The sequence below is a fragment of the Geotrypetes seraphini genome, chromosome 1, assembly GCF_902459505.1.
Source record: "Geotrypetes seraphini chromosome 1, aGeoSer1.1, whole genome shotgun sequence".
In the NCBI taxonomy this organism is placed as follows: domain Eukaryota; kingdom Metazoa; phylum Chordata; class Amphibia; order Gymnophiona; family Dermophiidae; genus Geotrypetes; species Geotrypetes seraphini.
Genome location: NC_047084.1, coordinates 328,481,537 through 328,506,078, shown reverse-complemented (window position 1 = coordinate 328,506,078; position 24,542 = coordinate 328,481,537). Strand labels below are relative to the sequence as shown.

Below are 24,542 nucleotides of genomic sequence, written 5' to 3'. Positions count from 1 at the left end.
GATCTATGTTAATTGGTAACCTTTTTGACAAGTTTTCATCAGAGAGAACAAAGATTGTTCTAGCATTGAGAAGGAAATACCAATTGCCATTGGAAGCTGTTGCTGCAGAGATCCCTTGGAGCACATTACTCATAAATGTTTTGAGATGTGTTTATTTTGGGGGCATATGCCTCACCACCTGTTCTCTGGACAAATGGAGGACTTTTGTTGCCAGGACTGTAAACTAAACACCTCTCAGAGGCATTCAATTTGCTAAAAAAAAATTGGTAATAAAAAAAAGCCCACCTAGACTATTTTGTGCCCTGTATGAGATGCTAGACAGCACGTGTTTTACATCAGATATGGAATCCTTTAGAATCTGTTTCAGCCACTGCTGGTCATGCTGTTGACTGGCAGAGGTTCAGATGTTTCTACTGCAAGTGAGAGAAAAGCAGTTCATATGGTATATTTTGGCTTAAAATCATAGACATGCATTGGAATCATGAGATAAACATTTGCTTAGATGAGTAAAAAAAAATGATAAATGAATCATGGAACATAAGGATAACAGGTATACGTCTACATGGAAGGACAGATAGATAAAATAGATGCATCTTTGATAAGAGTATAAATATTCATTTAAAGTAGCACATATGTCAGTGAATTGCAAACTGTGTGCCATGGCAAGATTAAAGAATAGTGTGCTGTGAGAGACACGTCCTGTATGCGAGTCAGCCGGTGCTGGCGCCTCTCCTCCTATCCGCTCCCACCAGCATAGTAATTTCAGGGTTAGCAGATAGAGGGATTTCTAAAATCTGGCAGTCTGGGTTTTGGAAGTCCCCAACTTCAGCGCCCGTGTCTGGAGGGCCTCTGCGCATGTTCGGACATCGACGTCTTGCGTGCATGTGATGTCATCGTGTCAATGTCCATGTGTGAGTGGAGGCCCTCCAAACTCGAGCCCGAGTTTAGTGTGCTGGGGTAGAAAAAAGTTTGTGAGACACTGATATTTATACTTGTTCTAGTTGGTACGTCGGAACACAGAATTAAAATTTGATTGCTGTCATGGCTGCTAAGTCTATATAAGTTTTATTGCTGTCATGGCTACTAAGTCTATAAGTTGAAGCTATAAGATATAGGCAATTACAGAAGAGCATCTTTTGTCTAAAGAACCATCAATCTAAACTCCTGTTTTCTGGAAAGGCTGCTACTCTCGGGATGTGATTCCATTTTCTGATTTTAAAAAAAACACAAACAAACCTCTATTTAGCTTAAAATTTTCTTCCCCGCTTAATGCCTAAGTGGGTTACAATAAAAACATACATAATCAAAATATACCCCCTCTTTTACGAACGTATAGAAACCACAGTATAGAAGAACAGCAAGAAAGTAGCCGGCCCCACAAGGGAGGTAAGAGACGCCAGAACTAACGTGCAGCCATCTTGGATCTCCACCCCTCTCCATCGGACAGGATGGTTTTTAATCTTATAATATGTCTGAGTATCCCCCTCTTTTACGAACGTATAGCATGGGTTTTAGCGCCAGCAGTGCCGGTAATTGCTCCAACGCTCATAGAATTCCTATGAGCGTTGAAGCAGTTACCGCCGCTGCCAGCACTAAAACCCGCGCTATGCATTTGTAAAAGAGGGGGATACTCAGACATATTATAAGATTAAAAACCATCCTGTCCGATGGAGAGGGGTGGCGATCCAAGATGGCTGCACGTTAGTTCTGGCGTCTCTTACCTCCCTTGTGGGGCCGGCTATTTTCTTGCTGTTCTTCTATACTGTGGTTTCCTCTACGGAGATTTCTCCTTCCAATGCCACACACTAAAAGGAAGGGGGTTTTGATAACGGCTTCCTCCCAACTCAGAACCTCCACGCCGGTGCAGCAACAAACCCTCGAGAGGTTCTTGAGCCAGCTCACAACCCCAGAACCGGGAGAAGAGAGCCTTGCTGAAAGTTTGGACGATGGAGCGTCCAGCTTCTTAGGGCAAGAAGTATCGCCGACGCTGTCCCCTCTGGTATCCAGCGCACTGCCGTGTCCGACATCGGCATGGGCTGCCCCGACAGGGGTTCTGGGGACGGAAGTCGCAGGCCAGGACCTGAGTCTGGAGGAAGGAGCACCCGTGGGAAAGACAGCCGAGCCTTCGACTTTGGGAGTGCCAGCGAGCTTGCTGCTGCTTCAGACTTCCCCGGTGGTGACACTGGAGATCATTTGGCAGGCCTTGCAGAGTCTCCACAGTAAGCTGACAGAATCTTCATTAGAGGTACTCAATCTCTCAGGGAAAGTCGATAACTTGACTAAAATTACTGAACAGATCAAACATGAATCTACTGAACAAATAGCCTGTGTTAAAACTGAAGTTAAAGATTTAAAGGAAATAACATCAACGTTGGTTAAAGATAAGACTTATGTTCATTTAAAATTGGAACAATTTGAGAATTTTAATAGGAGGCTAAATCTATGGATACTAAATTTTCCAAAATCACCGGCTTTAAGTCCTATTGATTATTTAAAAAAAATACCTAATTGAAATCCTCAAAATCCCTCAACAAGCTATTCCTCCTATAAATAAAATATACTATAGTCCTAGTGTTGCAACTAAGCCTGTTGAAGGAGGGAATTTGGTGGTGGAAGAAAATTTGACGGCAACGTTGGAGAAATTCTTTGCTGATATTAAAGAAAGGGGGGACGCTATTAGTCTCCTTCGTATTTAAACAAGACTTAAATCTTATAATGAAACTTTACTTTCGGAATTTACATCAAGACTTTTCAGGACAAAGAATTTGGATTTATCCCGATGTATCTAAGATAACACAGGACCACAGAAAAGAATTCCTGGCGATGCGTGATGAGAGAAAAAGTTTTGGGGCTTCTTTTTTGTTGACATATCCTTGTAAATGTTTTACCATCACAATTGAGAGCCTTTCTGGACCTTAAAAAGATCTCTAGAGATAAATAATGTACTCGATCTGCTGGAAAGAAAATAATTGGGGCTGTTTTGCATAGTCAGCTTTCCTAATAATAGATTGCCTGTTTTTTTTCTCTCCATGGAATTATGGATCTCCCTCTTTTTAAATTAGTGGTTTAAGAAGGATAATAATTGAAATGCCACATTTATAATTTTGTTTCCTTTTGATGTTTTTTTTCACTTTCTGTATTTCTGCAACAAGTGTATGACTTGTGATATTTTTCAAATTAATAAAAAATTAAATTAAAAAAAAAAACCATCCTGTCCTGTTCTTCTCAAATCTCAAAAACTAGCATAACACTAATAAAAAGTTTGCACAATACAAAGTATAAAATGCACTCATCATCAAAACTAATGAAAAGCTTTAATGAACAAATAAGTTTTCAACTGCTTTCTAAAAGACGCTTTCTCTCTGCACAAACTCAAAGACCCTGGCAATGCGTTCCATCAATTTGGACCCACAACAGAAATTGCTGTTTGCAGTTTTTTTTTAATGAGTCTCACTTATGTTTTGTATGACACTTACAGAGGCAATTGAAGTACACAGATGTTTTAAGCCAACTCTGCATCTTCATTCTCAGTCATTTGCAGCTGGCAAAGTCATGGCAGATCAGCAGCATTGCCTCGCTTCCTGTTCCAAGCATTTCTAGCAGTGGTGGTCATCCGTGAGCTCGGCAGTTAGGTAGTAGCTGTAGGAGATTAGTAACATTGGGCCCGATTCACTAACCTGCCCGATTGTGATCGATCCGTGTCCGATCCGTGGCAGGCCGACCAATTCACGATGGGGCAATATTCAAATGGGAGGGGGGGGCGATTGGTGGAACGCCCCCCACCGACTGCACAGATCATTACTGAGCGATCCTGACGCATGAGCAGACCATCTTCTATACCCATAGATGGTCTGCGCATGCATTTGCTGCCTGTGCTTTTTTATATTTTTTTTACTTTTCGTGGTTTTAACCCGCGGGTTCAAAGCGGGTTAAAACCATGGGCTTGTGGGAAGGGAGGCAGAGCAGGAGAATATAGAGGCTGCAAAGGCAGGAGAGTCGGGGCTGAGAGCAGGGTTTTTGCACAAGCGACTGGTCCTCGGCAGTCGCTTGTTTTTGGATCGGCCAGCCCAATCAGTATGCCTGAATTTTGTTAGTGAATCGCGTCCTTCCTACTTTGCATGCCGTTTCCTCTCATTTGCATGCACGGTTCGGAATCGGATCGGCACGGAAGTTAGTGAAAGCTAAAACCCAGATATTCATTGGCACTGTCTTTAGTCCAATTTTGAACTTTTGGTAATAGGTTTCTAGTTATAGATAAAATGGCAAATTGTTCCAGAGTGTTGGCCCAATAACATTTAGGGCTCCTTTTACTAAAGTGCGCTAGCGTTTTTAGCGCGCTAACCCCCGTGCTACGCGTAAAAACTAATGCCAGCTCAATGGTGGCGTTAGCGTCTAGCACGTGCGCTAAAAACGCTAGCGCAGTTTAGTAAAAGGAGCCCTAAATAGTAAGGCATGAGTGTCAGCAAATTGGATATCGTGGAAAGGTAAAGCTACCGAGAGATTCTGTTGCCAGGGTACCTTTTATGTACATTTTTTTTTTGTATATCATTTTTATTAAAGAGTCAACAAGAGAAACAAGCATATTACAAGGATGAAATACGCTAACAATCAAAGGCATCCATGAAAAAACACAATAGCCATCAACAAGAATACATAGTATGCCAAGAAAACACTAGACTGTCCAAGAGCAAGAACAGCCCTGGTTTTTCCCTCAGGCAATATACCAAGTCTGAATAAATTGTAATTTAAGTGTAAAGTGAAGCTTAGGGTATTCAGTATCACTGGTCAGTATAGGAGTGATGGAAGACCAAGATGATAAAGGGGATGGAACTCCTCTTGTATGAGGAAAGACTAAAGAGATTAGGGCTCCTCAGCTTGGAAAAGAGACGGCTGAGGGGAGATATGATTGAAGTCTACAAAATCCTGAGTGGTGTAGAATGGGTACAAGTGGATTGATTTTTTTTTTATTGCATCCAGATTTACAAAGACTAGGGGACACTCGAAATTACAAAGTAATACTTTTAAAACCAATAGGAAGAAATATGCTTTCACTCAGAGAATGATATGGGGTAAGAGCGGTTAATGTAGCTGGTTTTAAAAAAAGGTTTGGACACGTTCTTGGAGGAAAAATCCATAAACTGCTGTTGAGACGGCCCCTGCTTGCCCTGGATCGGTGGCACAGAATGCTGCTACTATTTGGGCTTTTGCCAGGTACTTGTGACTTAGATTGGCCTCTGTGAAGGCGGAATACTGGGCTAGATGAACCATTGGTGTGATCCGGTAAGGCTATCCTTATGTTCTTAAATTATTGCCCTGTATCGGTAGCATGGAATGTTGTTACTCTTTGGGTTCTGGCCAGGAACTAGTGACCCGGAGTGGCCACCATGAGAACAGGTCTCTGGGCATGCTGGACCATTGGTCTGACCCAGTAAGGCTATTCTTATTGTGGTATTAGAGTTAGACTTTTGTATGTTAAGACTCGGAAAAAAGAAAGAGGAATATTCTAAGCATTTCGCTAGAGAATGACACGGTGGCGGTATACCCGCGGCCACCGCATTTTAGCCGCGGGTCACCCGCCGAAAACGGGGAAGAAAACTAGCAGTCGCTGCGGCGACGGGGACAAGGCCATTCACCGCCCGCGGGGCGGTGAATGGTCTTGTCTCCGCAGTGAGGTATCAAGGACCGCGCAGTCCCCGCAGCCACCGCCCGCCCGCCCGTAGCATTTAGCCAGCTCCCTCCCTCCACCTCACCTTAAATTTCGAGTTTTCCGGCTTCCTTTTTTCCGAGCCGCACGTGTTCAAAAATCCGTGCATGCGCGGCTGCGCGAGTCAATCAATCTTCTCCTCTGACGCAACCGGAAACAGGAAGTTGCAGGAGAGGAGAAGTTTGATTGACTCGCGCAGCCGCGCGTGCACGGATTTTTGAACACGTGCGGCTCGGAAAAAAGGAAGCCGGAAAACTCGAAATTTAAGGTGAGGTGGAGGGAGGGAGCTGGCTAAATGCACGGCTTTTTGAACGCGTGCGGCTAGGGAAAAAGGAAGCCGGCAAACTCGGAACGAATATAAGGTGAGGTGGAGGGAGGGTGGGGGCTGCTGGACCATTCTTCATTACTTTGCCATACTAATTCCATTCTATGTTAGGTGCCACGGACTCAGATTCGAGTCCTAGCGATGATGAGTTAAAGATCCCAAAAGATGCTGCGGGGACGGTGACGGGGCGGTGAATGGGATGGCAGTGGCGGTGACGGGGCGGTGAAAGGGATGGCAGTGACGGTGACGGGGCGGTGAATGGAATGGCGGTGACGGGGCGGTGCAGAGGATGGTGGGCCGGTGACGGGGACAGATTTTTTCCCCGTGTCATTCTCTACATTTCGCTGAAGTCAGCGGCTTACAAAAAACATGAAGCAAAGAATTAGGTGTTGAATATGTGATAACTTATGATTCAAGAGTAGATGGGACTACTCAGAGAGCAGTTCCATCCACATCACAGTAAAAGTATACCCATGTCTGGCCAATGTTAATGCAAAAGGACCACATAGAAATCAAGTTTCAAGTTTATTCATGGCTTGATATACTGACCATCACATGCATCTGGGCGGTTTACAATATTACAAATTAAAAAGGTTTAATACAAATAGGTAAAATAAAATCAATTGGGGTAAAGCTAAAACTATGACAATTGAGACTGATTAGAAACGAGAGGATTTTTGGGGGATAGCAAAGTATTAATTATAATGATAAATAAAAGTAAAAGGGAGGATAGAGGGAGGGGAAGTAACGAGAGGAAGATAGGGATATCGCTTCTTAAAAGCTTTTTTTCTTTTTTTTTCCTCTCTCTCACTTATTTCCTACTTATTGGGAGGCATCTGTAAAGAGAGAGGTTTTAAGATTTGTTTTAAATTTGGTTAGAGAATCTTCATTGCGAAGATGGAATTGAAAGTAACTGTACCACTGGTTGGCTTCATAACTGCAACAATCACCATGGGATCCATCACCTCAGATTGACTTTGCTGTGGTAGTACAATTTTTTAATCCCATTTCTTTCATTTGGTATTAGCCACATAACACCCTGTCTGCACAAGATCCGCATATGGGGCAAAGGCCGACTGTCGTGGAATATTTCAACGCAGCTGGTGCATTCAGATGTGTGTTTATAAAATAAGCTTATAATAGGTGACTGCTTGACCTCCTAACCCAGGCGACCTGTGACAAAATTACTCTCCATATGGGCATAATTATAGCCGTGTTTCTGGGAGGCATTGTTAAGAGCAGGGCTGGGGTAGAGAGCAGTTATGCACGTATGTTTTGAATTTACCGAGTCTGCACCTAAGATGCATTTACAATTGATAGGTGCAAATTCATGCACATACTTTTTCTGGTTTAATTGTCAAAGAGAATTTTCCCTTTGAACACTAATGGGCAGAGTGTGGGTACAATAGACCTCTGGATTTTACATGCTGCAATATTGAAAGATGCCCTCGTTACAACATGCGAGTAATGTCAATACAGCACAGAATAATTTGAATATAACCATAGAAAAATAATATCCTCCGAGCTGCTATGTATGCTGCCTGAGAGAGAGGGTCTGTGTTTATAGGTGAGCAAGAGTTCAATTATATTGTAGCCAGCCCAGCCACTAATAGAAGGGTGTACTTCGTCCTAGCTTTCATTCTTGCTAACTTTTCATGAAAGATTGATTTCTCCAATTCTGTTTTGTTCATTTTTTTTTTGCTTGAATAATGAGCAGTCCAGCATGTTACAAAGTGGTAGGTGGTATTTCACATGACAATATTTCCTTTTGGCTGGCACTAGCAGTAAGACTCATATTCTATAAACGGCTGTAGGTACCTGGGCCAATTGGAGCCTTAGGCCCCTCCTCTTTGTATCCCAGGATGCACCGGGAAGGGGAAGGCCAACCATTTTGAAGAGGTGGGCCTGCTGGCTAGAGGGAGTAATTTTCCTTATGAAATGGCGGGGATGTCACTAGTGAAAACTAGAAGAAGTCAGAAATTGCTTTGATAAATAATATATGAACTGACTTCGCATTCAACACAAACCTGTCTATGAAGTGTAATCTATATGCTTTAAGTTGCTCAGAAATGTGAAACTCAACAAGGGGAGAACGCACCCCCCTAGAATGGGAACAGAGTTTACCTCCCAGTCATTGCAACTGTTTCTGTAGAGATCACACTTCAAGCCAGGATGTTAGTTAATAAAAAATTGTTACAGTCCTTGAAATGATATAAAGTATAGGATTTTCTCCTTTCTTCTTATGCTTGTTTTATACTTGTCAGAACATCACTTAAGCATGATTAATAGAATCATAACTTAGCTCAAATGAGGGGTTTGGGGTCCCGACGCGACCCCTTTTCGTGTCCTTCATCAGGAGACCCACTCACGATTGCTGGAAAACAGGCTGTAGTCTTTTAAATTTCAGTTGTGTTAAAGTTAGTGATACGACAACATTTCAAAACTGAAAAGCTCTCACACCACAAAGTGTATTCAAACTGCCAGCTAGGATCTCTACAGAAACAGTTGCAATGACTGGGAGGTAAACTCTGTTCCCATTCTAGGGGGGTGCGTTCTCCCCTTGTTGAGTTTCACATTTCTGAGCAACTTAAAGCATATAGATTACACTTCATAGACAGGTTTGTGTTGGCTAGAGGGAGTAGGCATTCCTCCTGCCAGCTTTCATCTTAAAGATAAGAGAGTGGATAGGGGGTTATTGGGGGGGGGGGAGAACCTGGTGGCAGGAGGGAGTGGGCATCCCTCCTGCCGATCTTGTATAGGGTGTTGTGGTTTGGGGGTGGGCAGTGGCAGACGAGGGATGGGTATGTCGGTGGGAGGGGGAATATTTCCCTCTGATGCTCTCTGCCACAATCAGCTGAGCTGGCAGGACTTGGGGGAGACCTGCAACTCAGTTGAACAGGGCAGGGAGAGCAGCCTTGATAGGAGGGATGAGCTGTACCTAGTGATTAATCTTCCAAGTAAGCACCAGCCACAGTTCTTCCCCTCCTTTTACCGGCAATTCTCCGTGCATATAATTTGCTTGCTGTTATGCTGAGAATTGCCTGTAAAAGTCAAATCACTCCCACTACTGCCACTACATCGACTCGCTGGATTTTACCAGCGTTTAGAGAATCCGGCCCTTAAACAAGATATAAAGAACTGATCTAGGTTACAGTGTATGAAGCAAGCTAGTCCAGGTGCAGAATGAGTGTGCTCTATGTAGTTAAAGGCTTGGGAGTAGGAAAGAATTCTTGGCATTAAGGCCAAGAGTCCTTGCCTTGGGGGCAAATTTTCTATTGAAATTTCCTGTAAAATGCTTTGTCTCTTATCAAAATAAGAATTACTTGTTTTTTGAACCTAAACAACTAGTAGAATTTATAGAATCCAAAGAGCAAGTAGTGCCTATGACTGAGAATGTATAACCTGCCATGAATGGCTGTAGCACCGCAGATAATTGCCGCTTTCTAGGTTGGATAAGATTGTTTCTATTGTTAATTTTCTTTGCTAAGAATCTCCTTTAAAAAATTGTGGACTAAATATATTGGAAGTATAAATGAATAACCAAAACACTGATTTAAGTGGAATTGGTTTATAAGTTTTCTTTTTAATAATTTATGTTAATCTGAAATACAAGTAATGTATTGCTTGTTTGTATTGATAAAATTGAATAAACAAATAAAATAAAAAAAAATAAAAAAAAAGGCTTGGGAGAAGAACCAGGCTTACTAAGGCTTGGATTCAGTAAACAGTGCCCAAATTTAGGCATTGGGAAAAATTTGTGTTGAGCAATATTTTATAAAGTGTGCTCTGGGTTGGGTTGAGCACCTGTTATAGAATAGCGTTCAGTGTAGATTCCCATGCCCAGCCTTCGATTGAGCAGAGTTACGCCAGCTCAAACCTGGTGTAAATCCTGGCATGCACCGCCCTAAGAGCTTTATATTCCATTGACCAAAATCTCCTCCTTAAAGATCATTGGCACCAGACGCAATGAGATCTTTTCAATCACCGCACCCCAGAATTCCCTCCCTGCTCAACTTAGGGCTCCTTTTATGAAGCCGCGGTAGCGGCTTTAACGCGCGTGACTTTTCATCACGCGCTAACCCCCGTGCTAGCCGGAAAACTACTGCCTGCTCAAGAGGAGGCGGTAGCGGCGGGTGCGGCCGGCGGTTTAGCACGTGCTATTACACGCGTTAAATCGCCACCGCGCCTTTGTAAAAAGGAGCCCTTAGAGATGAACCTTTCTGTATAGGGATGCTTTCAAAATCTAAACTTTGAGGCTCTGCACGGCCGACCTTTAGAATGTCCAGGGGTCGAATCGCGTTCCTGTTCACACCCAATTTGCTGCACTTGTTCTTACCTCAGCCCAATTGTTTTATTCCTCATTGTTTTCTTTTCTTTAAATATTGTAGTTCCACCGCCTCTCCCCTTGTCTCGGGTTTGTCCATTGTCTAAGATTGTCCATGTTTTTATTTTAAACATTCTTGTGCCTCCCTATTTTAGCGATGCATACCGCTTAGAAATTTTAGAAGCATTTGTATCAAATTTTAAATAAACTTGTACAATGGTATTACCCAAAAAAGATCACGGGGCTACAGATCATTCAAAATACTGCAATAAAGCTTATTGAAAATGCAAAAAAAAAAAAAAAAATGATCTCCAACCATGAGAACACTCAACTGCAAATACCACGACATCATGTTTAGGCATTATTGTGGGTAATTCTATAAATGGCGCTGGAAAAATGGCTCTGCGCTCTGGGATGAGCACACTTTATAAAACAGCACTTTAGAGCTGATTTCCACGCCTAACTTTATCCACCAGCATTTATGCCTGCTATAACCTTGTGTAAATGCCGAGACCTAGGGGCTCCTTTTACTAAGGTGCGCTAGGGCTTTAACGCACGGTATAGCGTGCGCTACATTGCCCCGCGCGCATTGAGCTGGCGTTAGTTCTAGAAGCGTAGTGTGTGGTAATTTCCTGCATGCGCTAAAAACGCTAGCACATCTTAGTAAAAGGAGCCCTAAGTTTTGGGAGTTGAGGGTGCAGATGATACTATAGTATTCTGTGGTATTGCTTCTATCTTCTAGGAATGTCCTCTGGTCCACCCCTACTCCTCCCATTGCCACACTCATTTTGAGTTGTGTGCTAAAAAAGTTAGGCATGGATGTTATAGGATAGTACCTGGGGCAGATGCACGCACAGATCCAAATGAATGCCAATTAAGTCCACTTATTGAGTAAACACTTCATTAACTAATTGATTTGCATGCCCATCTGCCCAGAGAGTGCAATTTCATGTGGCTAAGTCTTGGTGACCTATAAAGAATCCAGGAGTATGATAAAGAACAGTGTGTAACTGGAATATTGCCATTAAAGTGCTTAAGTGTACACCTATACATATATATGCATGCATTCTGGTAATATATGCATATTCCTGGCACTAAAAATTTGATGCCCTCTTTTATAGAATTACAGTCCTAACATATATATGTGCCAGCATTGAACAATCTGCAGATAACTTTAAACAGCTAGTTATATATACTGTAAGTTATACCCTCCTATTTTCCCATTGGAACTTTAAAATTTTGGCACGAAATCTACAAATTTTTGTCTTGCCATCAGCCTGCCCCAGAACAATCCGCTTTCTCAGTCATAACTTTGGCCATTTTTGTCTTTACAGCACCCTTTCTGCTGGTTTCTGTATAGGACACAGGTCTGAGCATAAACTAATTAGGCAATAAGTCCCTGATTCTATTTAGGGCTAGATTCACTAGATTTCCTCCACCGCGATCCTGCCTCTGATGTCAGAGGAGGGGCGGGATCGCAGCAGAGTAAACAGCTCAAAGCACTGCAGGCTCAAGCTATAAGGTAAACGGTGCGGGGAGGCCGGGGGAACATGGAGGCCTTCCCGGGGGGGGGGGGGAGGGTGCACAGTCTTTTGGGGGGCAGTTCTTCAGGGAGGCAGTCTTTTGGGGGGCAGTCCTTCAGGGGGTGGGTCAGGCCTTTGGGGATGCAGGCCTTCGAGGGGGGAACAGGTCTTTAAGGGGGGATGCAGACCTTTAAGGGGGGGGGACAGGCCTTCAAAGAGGGGACAGGCCAGGAATGGTGGCATAGGCCTTCAGGGGGGACAGGCAGGCCTTTGGGGGGGGGCAGTCCTTCAGGGGGTGGGACGGCCTTGTGGGAGTGCAGGCCTTTAAGGGGGAACAGGCCTTTAAGGGGGGTGCAGACCTTTAAGGGGGGACAGGCCTTCAAAGAGGGGACAGGCCAGGGATGGTGGCATAGGCCTTCAGGGGGGACAGGCAGGCCTTCAGGGGGGCAGTCCTTCAGGGGGTGGGACAGGCCTTGGGGGGAACAGGCCTTTAAGGGGGGATGCAGACCTTTAAGGGGGGACAGGCCTTCAAAGAGGGGACAGGCCAGGGATGGTGGCATAGGCCTTCAGGGGGGAGGTGCAGGCCTTCAGGGGGGGACAGACCTTCAGGGGAGGGGGGCTCTGGTGTAGAAGTACACGGAGGGAGGGAAGGTGTTTTCAAAGAGACATGCATATGCTGGACTTTGGGGGGGGAAGAAATAATGGGTCTAAAAATAGAGGAGAGGGAGAGAGATGATGGACAATGGGATTTAGGGAGGGAAGGAACAGAAAGGGAGAGAAGTTGGACACAAGAGATGGTGTGGAGGGGGGATAGAGATACTGGATAGGATGGTAGTTGGGAAAAGAAAGGGAGAGATAATGGACTCTGGGGTGGTAGGGAAGGAGGGAGAGATGCTGGATGAAAGGGTAGTTAAGAAAAGGTGGATCTGTGGATGGAGATGAAAAAAAGAAAGATGCCAGACCTCCGGGGGAGGGAAGGGAAATGGAAGGGGAGGACAGAAATGGCAGATGGATGGTTTGAACGGAGAAAAAAGAAAGGAGACCCTGGCAAGCAAGTTATCAGAAGACAACCAGAGCCTGGGACCAACAAGATTTGAATAACGGCCAGACAACAAAAGGTAGAAAAACTAATTTTATTTTCCATTTTGTAATTACAATATGTCGGATTTGAAACGTGTATCCTGCCAGAGTTATGTTAGACCGCAAACGTGGGCTAGGATTTAAGAGAGAGAGGAAAAGTCTTTTTTGTTTGTTTATTTTGTTTACACCACAGTGGTTAGGAGAAGGCAAAAGGGGTGAAGAGGCTATAAAATAAACCCACCAGGATGTTTAAAAAAAACATCCAATTGGGCAGGAAAATCGAATCGAATCAAAAAACCAATTCAGTAGGCTGAATCGAATCTTTTTCCCCGAATCGGGCAGCACTACTGCGCATGAGTCGGTATCGCTACCCAGTGATCCGTGTCGGCGGATGGGGGCATGCCTCCGACCGCTCCCATTAGAATATTCTGGCTTCCAGAATCGATCGGCTGTGCCCGGATCGGACACGGATCGGGCAGGTTAGTGAATCGGGCTCAAAGTCTGTCTAAAGTTAGGCGCCTACATCCATGCACCTAACTTAATTAATAGTTTAAATCTATGCTGATAATTTGCATTTAACACCTCATAATTGGCTTTAACTGGACTTGTTTTGGATGTTAGGCACCTACAAATTTGAAGCAGATACTTAGGCCTGGATTATCTAACTGGTGTCGATATTTTTAGGCACAGGTAAGCATCCAAATTCAGTTAAAAATGCCGTTTAAATGACATAATTAACTGAGTTTCAAGGTGCCTACCGGCACCTAAAAAATTGGCACTGGAATCACATCTCCTTAGGTGCTTTAGGCTGCCTAATGCTACTATGGCATTAAGTGGCCTAAAATGCGTACAGAGGCACGATTCATGGTAAAGATAGGTGCCTACATTTGGCCTACATTTCTGACGCCTACTTATTTTGGGAAGAGGCACAATTCTCTATATGGCCCATGATCGACACATGATTGGCGGCTGCTTTATTAGGAGGCCTCCAATATTGGTGCCCTGTAGAGAATCCGGGTCCTAGTCCGAGGCACCTACCACAAAGTAGGCTTGGTTAGGCGGCACATCATGGGTGATTTTTGTATGTAGGTGCCTGTTTTGGACTTAGGAACCAGTAGGTATTTAGGCCAAGAAAACCCTGGCATAAATAGGGGGGCGCCTCAAGTTAGGATGCCTAGCGACACCTAAGCATGCTTAGGAGGCGCTAAGTGGGATTCTGTAAAGTGCACCTGACTTTTACAGAATCACACTTAGGGCTGCACTAGCCGGCACCTAATTTTTGGGTTCCATAAATAGAATCAGGCCCTAAGTGCTTCTTAACACCAATAATTGTTAATTGGCAGTAATTAGTAGTTACACATAGGTCTGCCCTATTCTATAATATATGCACCTACATTTCATAGCATGCATTCCCAGAAATTAGGCACGATGCTAGAGAGTACCTGCCTAACTGCTATCAGTTGAGTGCAAACATTTACACCAACCTTTAGCTCGCTAGTATGCTGAACGGTTGTCCCACGCAAAGAACTCTTTATGGAACACTAACATAGTGCAGGTCATCCTGCTGCCTAAATTCAGACACCATTTATTGAATTTATCCTTTTAGGTCTCTGGCTAGTTACTTTTTCTCTATCACTGGACTGTTCCTCATGGTGGAGTCCTTTTTACTAAGGCACACTAACCGATTTAGTGCGCCTTAATAAAAGGACCCCTGTGTGAGATATCCATCGTGTCACATGTTCCCTTTTTAAAGTGCATTTGAACACCAGACTGATCTACATATTCTAACAGCCAGGCAATTAAGGCCGAAGGTGTCCAGGACCAGTATGTTTTCCTGTATAGGCCCCCGAGACTGGAATGAGATTCTGTTGTACACACGACAGCAGCAAAACTTGAATAATTTCAAAAGATATCTTTTTTGTAAGTTGAAGTATGGGAATTTAATTTTAGGTTGTATGTTTGAGCGCTGGTCACTTCTTTGCTTTTTCATTATTTGTGATTATTCTGTTGTGTATGTATTGTTGATCTTATGATTATGTATGTACAGTCAAACCTTGGTTTGTGAGTATAATTCGTTCCAGAAGCATGCTTGTAATCCAAAGCACTTGTATATCAAAACGAATTTCCCAATAGGAAATAATGGAAACTCAGACGATTCGTTCCACAACCCAAAAACTTTAATACAAAATACTATACATACTTGTACTGCAAAATTTTGCAGTCACTACACTCCCACAGTGACAGAGAGAGAACCATTGGCTCAATTGTGATGATGTGATGCGTGTATACTGTATGTACTCATATTGTAAGACTTTGCTTGTTTAGAACAGTCACTACACTCTTGCAGTATCAGAGAGAGAAGAACCATCGGCTCATTACTGTATGTATTTGTATTGCAAGACATTGCTTATATATCAAGTTAAAATCTAATAAAATGTTTTGTTTGTCTTGCAAAACACTTGCAAACCACATTACTTGCAATCTAAGGTTTTACTGTATTTGTTGTGACCTGCTTTGTGTAAAGCGGAATACAAATAAATAAACTATAAACTAGGCAGGAGCCATGCTCTCTAAACTAAACTAAATAAAACTTGAATCTATAGACAGGGTCATCTTAATTTAATAAAGCTCGACTCGGTTTACAGCAAATTTTAAAAAAGTTAAAGAAATAAACAGAACGTACAATTTTGAAAATAGCCAGGTTTTTAAGTTTTTGCGAAAGGATTGGAGTGAACCTGATTCTCTTAAGCTTAGGGGAATATTGTTCCAAATTTCTATTAGTTTAAATGAATAGGATTTCCCTAGTTTACCAATAGAAACAATACCTTTAAGGCAGTGTCTCTCAAACTGTGCTAAGGCACACTAGTGTGCCTCCTGAGATTTCAGGTGTGCCGCGGTACACTGGGGAGGAGGAGAGGCACCGGCGCCAGCTGACTGCCTACAGGACGGGCCTCTCGTGGCGAGAGGCATGTCCTGTAGGCAGTCAATGGGCGCCAGCGCCTATCCTTTCTGGCCCTCTTCCCTTCTGGCAGCCCCCACTGGCATCTCGGGGCCCGCCTAGAGGGCCTTCACACACACGCAGACATCGACATGATGATGTCACACATGCGCATGATGTCATCATGGCGATATCCGCTCACTTCCAGGTGCCTCGAGCCACGGCCACTACCGCTAGTGTGCCGCGGCTCGAGAAAGTTTACAGGACACTGCTTTAAGGGAAGGAAAAGACATAAGAACATAAGAAGTTGCCTCCACTGGGTCAGACCAGAGGTCCATCGCGCCCAGCGGTCCGTTCCCGCGGCGGCCCATCATGGCCTATGACTTGTGAAGTGGTCCCTGACTATTCCTATAACCTACCTCTACTTCTGTCTGTACCCCTCAATCCCCTTATCTTTTAGGAATCTATCTAAACTTTCCTTGAACCCCTGTAGCGTGCTCTGGCCTATCACAACCTCCGGAAGCGCGTTCCATATGCCCACCACCCTCTGGGTAAAAAAGAACTTCCTAGCGTTTGCTCTAAACCTGTCCCCTTTCAATTTCTCCGAGTGCCCCCATGTACTTGTGGTTCCCCACAGTCTGAAGGATTTGTCCCTGTCTACCTTCTCTATGCCCTTCAGGATTTTGAAGGTTTCTATCATGTCTCCTCTAAGTCTCCGCTTTTCCAGGGAGAATAGCCCCAGCATTTCCAACCTGACAGCGTATGAATAGTTTTCCATACCTTTGATCAGTTTAGTCGCTCTTCTCTGAACTCCCTGAACAGACCCAGCCTTTGAGAGTTCCAGGACAGAGGTACAAGTGAAGAGCATATGCCAAATAGAATGATGTGTTCTAGCCATCTACTTCCAAACCCCTTTTGAGGTTTTCATCCGTGGTGCTATGTACCTGATTAGGTTTGGTAGTGTTCTGTTCTGGTTCACTATCTGGAGGCCTGCAAGCTTGGCATGAAGGCCGAAACATTCTCAGAGTATGCAACATCCTTATCACAGGCCATTCTAAAGAACATCATGACGATGATCTGACGTGTAAACCGTGAATTATTTGTAGTTACACAAAATAAAGAGCACAAACATTTTTACTCCAGGCACTAAAGGTACCGGAATTTTACGAGTTATCAGTAAAGGAATTCAAAATAAAAAGAGTGAGAAAATCTGCTAGTGATAGCCAGAAAAGAAACTGCTGACAACTAGGTGCATCTGGTTATTGACTATCAAATTTATTTTAACATTAGATAACTTGTTTCACTATTGAAAGTAACAATCGGCTGAGGATGATGGTAAACTTAAATCAGCACAGCAATTGTTTGACATGGCTATATTTATCTGTTTTTTTGTGGGGTTTTTTTTTAAATTTCAGAGTAGAAAGTAACTGGTGGGAACCAAGCATTACAGTGGTGCTTCTGAATGCTACCACAATGCCCATTTTTGCTGGAAATGTGACTTTCCTGTCTCTGTTGAAAACAAGTGAGGGGAGTAATTCAGACTATTGATATGCAACCTATAAACTCGTTTTTTTATAAATGTTTAATCTCTTTCTTAAGCTCCATTTAACTGATCAAAGCTGCATTGTGTGAGACATGTGGCAATGCGTTTGAACAGCTGGGATTAATTTGCTAGGGGGGTTTTAGCTGATTCCTCTTCCTTATCAATGGTACCACAGTTTTACATTAACAAAAAGGCTTAGTAATGCTGTGTAATTGTACGAGGAGCTAGGACGACTGTGGAAATTCATTTTCCCCATTATGCAGTTCACTCTAAATAAGGGTCATGGGTGGCAAAAGTGTATGAGTAGTGTCAAAGTGAAACTACAGAGCTGTATATCAGATCATTATTTATTTTTTAAATGTATAGCCCACTTACTAATAAATGGTGTACAATAAAATAACCAATATACAACAAATATCAATGATCCATTCTATCCTATATAATAAAACCCTAAGCGCGCATGCGCACTTAGGGTTTCGTGTTCCCTGCCGCCGGATTTTCTGATCCGTGGCCAGATTCTATTTTAGAACACGGTGGCAGGGAACACTCTGGCCACTCCCCTCCTCCTGCCCTCACTCACCAACCGCTGGAGAAGCGCAGGCAAGCTCTCTCCCTGCATGTGACCTGGTCGCCCCGATTGCCCTCCATGGCTGTATTTGGCGGCGTGGAGCGGCGCTGGCAGCGGCTGCTGGGAGGAGGGCTTCGAGCAGCTGAAGATTCTCCCCAAAGCGCGGCAGAGGGTCGGTGCTGCTTCCGTGAGGATCGCGGCCGGCTGTTCCAAACTTCGCAGGCCGCACAGCATCTCAGTAGAACGTTTCCTCTGACGTACTTGATCGCGTCAGAGGTAACGTGCTACTGAGGTGCAGAGCGGCCTGCGAGGTTCGCAAAAGCCGGCCGCAATGCTCACAAAGCTACATGCTGGACTGGGGGAGCAGGTAAGGGGTGCTGCTGACCGGGAGAGCAGGGAAGAGGGACCGGGGGAACAGGGAAGAGGTGCTGCTGACCGGGGGAGCAGGGAAGAGGGACCAGGGGGAGCAGGATGAGGTGCTACGGGACCGGGGGAGTAGGGAAGAGGGACCGAGGGAAGAGGTGCTACTGGACCGGGGGAGCAGGGAAGAGGTGCTGCTTCCCAGGGGAGCAGGGAAGAGGTGCTGCTTCCCGGGGGAGCAGGGAAGAGATGCTGCTTCCCGGGGGAGCAGGGAAGAGGTGCTGCTGACTGGGGGAGCAGGGAAGAGGGACCGGGGGAGCAGGGAAGAGGTGCTGCTGACCGGAGGAGCAGGGAAGAGGTGCTGCTGACTGGGGGAGCAGGGAAGAGGGACTGGGGGAGCAGGGAAGTGGTGGTGGGGGACCGGGGGAAGAGGTGCTGCTGCCCAGGGGAGCAGGGAAGAGGTACTGCTGACTGGGGGAGCAGGGAAGAGGGACTGGGGGAGCAGGGAAGAGGGACAGGGGGAGCAGGGAAGAGGTGCTTCTAGACCGGGGGGGGGGGAGGTGTAAAATTGGGTTTGGAGCAGGGGCTGAAAATTTGGGGACATGTGTGAGGGAAGGAGGCTTTACTAGCACCCGTTAATGTAACGGGCTTAAACATTAGTATTCAATAAACTACTAACCATTCTTATTGGACCTGTTTTTTGATCATATTTTTGATCATACTGTTTGTGCAGGAAAAGGCACAGAGTAAATTAAATTTATGAGTGAAAACATAATACGTGAAAAAAACTAAAAATACTAAAGATAAGTAATTTCTTGTTAGCTCTTTTCAAACCTTGAAGTGGTCTTTATTCAGATGTTCACTGTGGAGTTTACTAGTTACAAGTTATAATTTTTTTAAAAAAAGGATAAAAAGATTATAAGTAAAATATGAATAGTAAAAGCGCACTAAGCAGGTTTTTGGCCAATGATTGAAGTATGGAGTATGTATACGGATTACTCCTGCTCCATAGGCCTGATCCTGCCCACCGTACCCCTGACCGGCCCACCCCCCTCCCGTACCTTTAAAAATGTTGGGAGAAGGAGGGGTGCCCAGTCCTTCCTGCTCCTTAGGCCTTCGTGATATCTTCGGGAGCAGGAAGAAGCGTAAAGTCCTCCTGCTCCTGCCGCTCTGTCATGATACTGGCCTTAGGCCACGCCCTGGTGCATCATCTGATGCACAGGGAGGGTCCTAAGGAAGTACCTGATTGGCCATAAACAATGTTTGATTATGGCCAATCATGGACTTCCTTAGACTCCTCCCTAAGGAAGTCCCTGATTGCCTGAGGTGCCACAGGCCCCTCCCAAGGGAGAAGCCTGAGGCACCTCAGCCAATCAGGGCCTTAGGCCTCTCCCCGTGCATGGCCTAAGGCCAGTATCATGGCAGAGCGGCAGGAACAGGAGGACTTTGGACTTCCTTCTGTTCCCAAAGACGATCACAGGAGGCCTGAGGAGCAGGAGGGACTGGGCACCCCTCCTGCTCCCAACGATTCAAAAGGTACGGGGAGGAGGTGGGCTGGGCCTGGCCAGGTAGCATTTGAAATGGCAGGAGGGAGTTGGCTTCCCTCCTGCCTTGTGTTCAGCAGGGCATTGGGCATGGGGGGACAGGGCATTGTCGCACGGGGCATTTTTTAGGGATTTGGGGAGGGAGAAGGCACTTTGGGGTGGGCTTTTTAAATTTTTTATTTTAACTGAGCAGATATTTTGCGTGTGTAATGCACGCAAAATATCTGCCCGATTAAAATGAAAAATTTTAAAAAAGCTGTCAGAAGCCCTGACAGCAGTGACAGGAGGCTGCTTCTCCTGTCACTACTATCAGGGCTGAATCCGATCCGTGCTGTAGGTTGGGGGCATGCCTCAGATTGCCTCCATTTGCATGCTGATGATTGGCGAATTGGTCAGCCTGCCTCCAATCGCACACGGATCGGATATGGATCGGAGGGTTAGTGAATCTAGCCCTAAGAAAGTTTTGCGTCTAAATTCTAATTAGTACCAATTAGTGCTGCTAATTGCTTGTTAGTGGCCAATTATTGGCATAAATTGGCTTGTTAAACAATTAAGTTGCATGCACAATCTACTGCACGCTGTCCTATACTGTTAGTACTTTACGCTTATTTTGGGGGCTTGCACGATTTGGCCATGTGGCCATATATGTGCACTCAACTTTAGTTGCCATATATAGAATCAGGAGGTTAATGCACAATTATGTATGTAAGTATGAACAATGCACTTGGTGGTATTCTACAATGTAAATATGCTATTGCTTCAGCATATAAATGAGGGGGATGTGCGCATGGATGGAGCATGGACAGGGGCATATCTCCCACTTACACACATGACTCAGAATACTGTAAGTTGTACACATAAGTGCCACATGTAGGTGCTCATTTAAGCCCACTATTGATACGAAATACGTGGATGTGCCTAAATATATGGAGATACCCATGACGCCTTTTCCAGATTCAACGAACTATTAGGCGGAGCGGCAAACCGTTGCAGCTCCGCCCGCCTAACGCTATAATTTCCATCACTAAATGGCACAAAATATATTGGAGTGCCCAATGCAAATCTGTCAGTTATTAAATAGCAAAAGTTTGGAACTCTCTTCCTACAGAGATTCAAACTACACTTCTCCCTCCGTATTCGCTGTGATAGGGGATTAACAGAACCGCAAATACAGGAAAACCGCAAATAACTTTTTCATATGTTATTCGCTGTTTTCTGTTAAAAACCATCGTGACTATGGTGAAACCGCGAATAACACGGTGGGTGACCTGGCCAGTTCCTGAAGGAGAGGCAAAACACGGTGAAGAAAGTGCTGGGAATCAGCGATTTCTCTATGCAAGCTGATGTAATTTGGGGGGAAGAGCCAGCAAGCTAAAAACCGTGAATAATCGAAACCGCGATTGCTGAAACCGCGAATACGGAGGGAGAAGTGTACTACTGAATATATTGCGTTCAGAAAAGGACTGAAAACATGGCTCTTCATAAACCTCGATGAGGGTTCACAAAAGGTCTACCCTATTTGTAAATACAATATTGACCACTGTTTGTAAATACAATATTGCAATTTAATGTACCTAAGTGTCTACTAAAACAGCAAACTGATGGTTGTTATGTATTGTATATAAAATCCTATGTAATAGTGGTAGTATCTGTAACCCATTACCATAGGAATATTTGGCACGATATAAGACAAGTTATATGTTCCAGCCACAACTTATTAGTATTTATTATGGAATCTGGGTGCTCAGATATAGCACTCAGCACATAGCATTGAGGCATCTAAATTGTGGCATCCAGTTATAGGCTTACTTCCTGTTTGTAGGAAGTGTGTGTGGGTGGAGAGATGATTCTTTTCCCCAGCCTAATTCAAGTTGGGAACTTTCAAAGTCCTTTTGTAGCCATGCATAGGGAGCATATCCAATGCCTTGCCAAAAACAGCATCAACAACTACTAGAGAGCTTAGGTGCTGGGCTGGAGGTTACCTTATTTGGCCCCTCCTAAGATGTTCCACTGCCCATGTTATTTTAAAAAGAAATAATTTTCCATCGATTTTTCTCCCTTTTTATTTTTGTTCTTTTTAGAATGAACACTGATAACCAAATGCCAGGAAAAAAAATAAAAGTAACAATTAAAAAAAAAAAATAAAGAAAGAAACAGAAAAGGAAGTCTCTTAACTGGGTCCTAGCATGTGAAGGTTTTTTTTTTTTTCTCACCTGCACGTTAAACTGAGCATCAGACGCAAACTTCTGCTGCCCAGCATCTAGGCTGCGAGCGTGCGATACAATCTCTACCATCTCCCCACCCACCCCCGTAAGCAGTGCCGACGTGAAAACGAGGCAGTCTCGTGTTTCCAAACGCATGGGAGTTGCACGTGGTGTTCTCGCGCGTGTGCTTACCCCTGCAACGGTGCGTACAGACTAGCAAAGAGAGCTGTCCGTGCTGGAGCAGAAGCCACAAGTAGAAGTTGCTGGAATAGGAGGGAACGCGACTGACCTGTCACTGAGCAAGACAAGCCGCTGCTGGTAGGATGTTTTGAGGAAGATGAGCTAAGGAGATGAAGAAATAGAGACTAAACTGAATTGGGGGAGGGGGAGAGGGATAGGGGGATACTAGGCAGGGGAGGAAGAGAAAGATTGAGGTGAATGCTAGTCAGATTGGTGGAGAAAAGAGAGTCACGGGGCAGTAATACTTGGGAGACCTGTTGTTTTTTTTAGCAATTTATACTGCTGATGTCTACCTAAACCGAATTTTGGTCGTTCCCTTCATATCTGATGTTATTCCCACAAATGTCAGTTTATAATCAACTGCTGGTGACAAGTCTGCTGGGTAAATGCCTCGTCCATCACCTTCTGTTAAGCTGCGCATGTGCGCTGCTCTTTTCCTGAGGTGTCTAAAGTATAGAGGGGGGGGGGGGGCACTGTCGCATTAGTTTTGCTTTTATGTTTTATATAGAAGATGCAACTACGGAAAAAGTAGAGAAACAGGGTCGTCGTCAGTGTATTTCAGGTGCATTGATGCAAAAGAAATGGAAGTAATGATGGTATGGTATGGTGTGGTGGTGTTTTTTTTTGTTTGTTTCTTCTGATTAGCTGGGCTCATGGATCTTTCATGATTTGTTGAATGAATGGCTAAACTTTCTTGGAACTGGAAGTTACCTGATTAAGGAAAAACTTTTCACTATTCGAGTGTTTTCCAGAACAACCTTTCTCCCCAATCCTTCTCTTTTTTTCTTTTTTCTTTTTTTTTTAAAAAAAACACAGCCTCTTTGGTGGCCTAGGAGTATTAATAAATGCACACTTTTAAAACCAAACACCAGCTTGAGTTTAATGAACAAGTCGGTGAGAAGGTTGATCTCTGAGGACAGACTGTTCTCTACCTTTAAAATATATTATGACAAGAAGAAAAATAAACTGAAAAGAATATTAGATTAAATAATAATAAAAATAGTTCTGTGCTTGTAAAAAAACAAAACAAAACCCAAAACAGATCTCTGTTAAACATGGGTATAGGTCTGTTATATCTGCAACTCGTATCAGGCTGACTGATGTCAACTGCGGCATTAACAAAAGGAGAAATTTGGATGACTTGTTGCTCAGTATGCTGTTTTAATTGAAAATTTGTTTCTGCGATATGCTATCTAATGCCTTTAAAATAGGTGACATAACGAACACAAAAATATTGAAAAGGGATGACTTTTGAGTAACATGAGTATGTATGGTATGGAACTTCTACCACACTTTAGCCTTATTTTGCACAGGATGTTGAGGGAGGAAATGAGATGACCGGGTCAGGATGTGCTAAGCTCCCCTTGTATGTTATCAACGTTTCTAGAGTGGGGCGCCTCTTGTAAAATACCAGCACATCCTGCGAGAGCAGTGATTTAAAAAAAAAAAAAAGTATCCTATGCTAACCGCAATAGTGGTTATTAACACAGGGAGCCTCCCTGAATGTTCCACCCTTCTCCCGATGCTCATGGGAAGCGTCGGGAGCAGCGTGGAAAATTTAGTTCGGTTCCCTGTGTTAATAACCGCTATCGCTATTTTAAAAAAAAAATTAAAAAATGGGTGTGCTAGTATTGCTTAAAAGCCAGGAACATGGTGAGTTCTTAGGTGCAGCAGCAAGAGTACAGGCCTCAAGCCAGGCTCACTACAGTATCTGTGAAAGGAACCACTGAGGGGGGATCAAGTGAATTTCCTTCCCACAGACCTCCCCTTGACATCGGCATAACTCCATCCCCAGTACTCCCTCCCAACATGCGCAAACCATGCTTTTGTTACTCTTTTCCCATACCCCATTAACTCCATGTCTGGGGGTTTTGTACATGCGAATAGCACTGTCCATGTATGAAGTCTTAGGCAGACGACTTTTTCCATTTACACATCTAGACCAGTGTTTTTCAACCTTTTTACACTTATGGACCTGCAGAAATAAAATAATTATTCTGTGGACCGGCATCGGTCCGTGGACCAGCGATTAAAGAACATTGGGCTAAGTTGTGAGCCAGGCCCCGCCTATCTCCATCCCAGACCCCGCCCCCATAATAGTACTAATTGTAACCCTATTTTTTCCATTCATTTTTCACAGATACACAATATAATCTTATTAACAACAAATGATTAACCCAAAATTAAAC

The 24,542-nt window shown here is 44.1% G+C and overlaps 1 protein-coding gene across 7 annotated transcripts in view; it reads left to right on the top strand.

The window, feature by feature from the left end:
• BMPR1B (bone morphogenetic protein receptor type 1B) overlaps nt 1-24,542 on the top strand; it is a 586,865-nt gene that overhangs the window by 387,254 nt on the left and 175,069 nt on the right. Inside the window, exon 1 of one of the 7 annotated variants that reach the window (XM_033957931.1) lies at nt 22,248-22,431. The exons of 4 other annotated variants lie outside the window; for them this stretch is intronic. The gene's annotated coding sequence lies outside the window, so the exon portion shown is untranslated. 2 more of the 7 variants (XM_033957952.1, XM_033957941.1) reach the window with 2 other exon arrangements.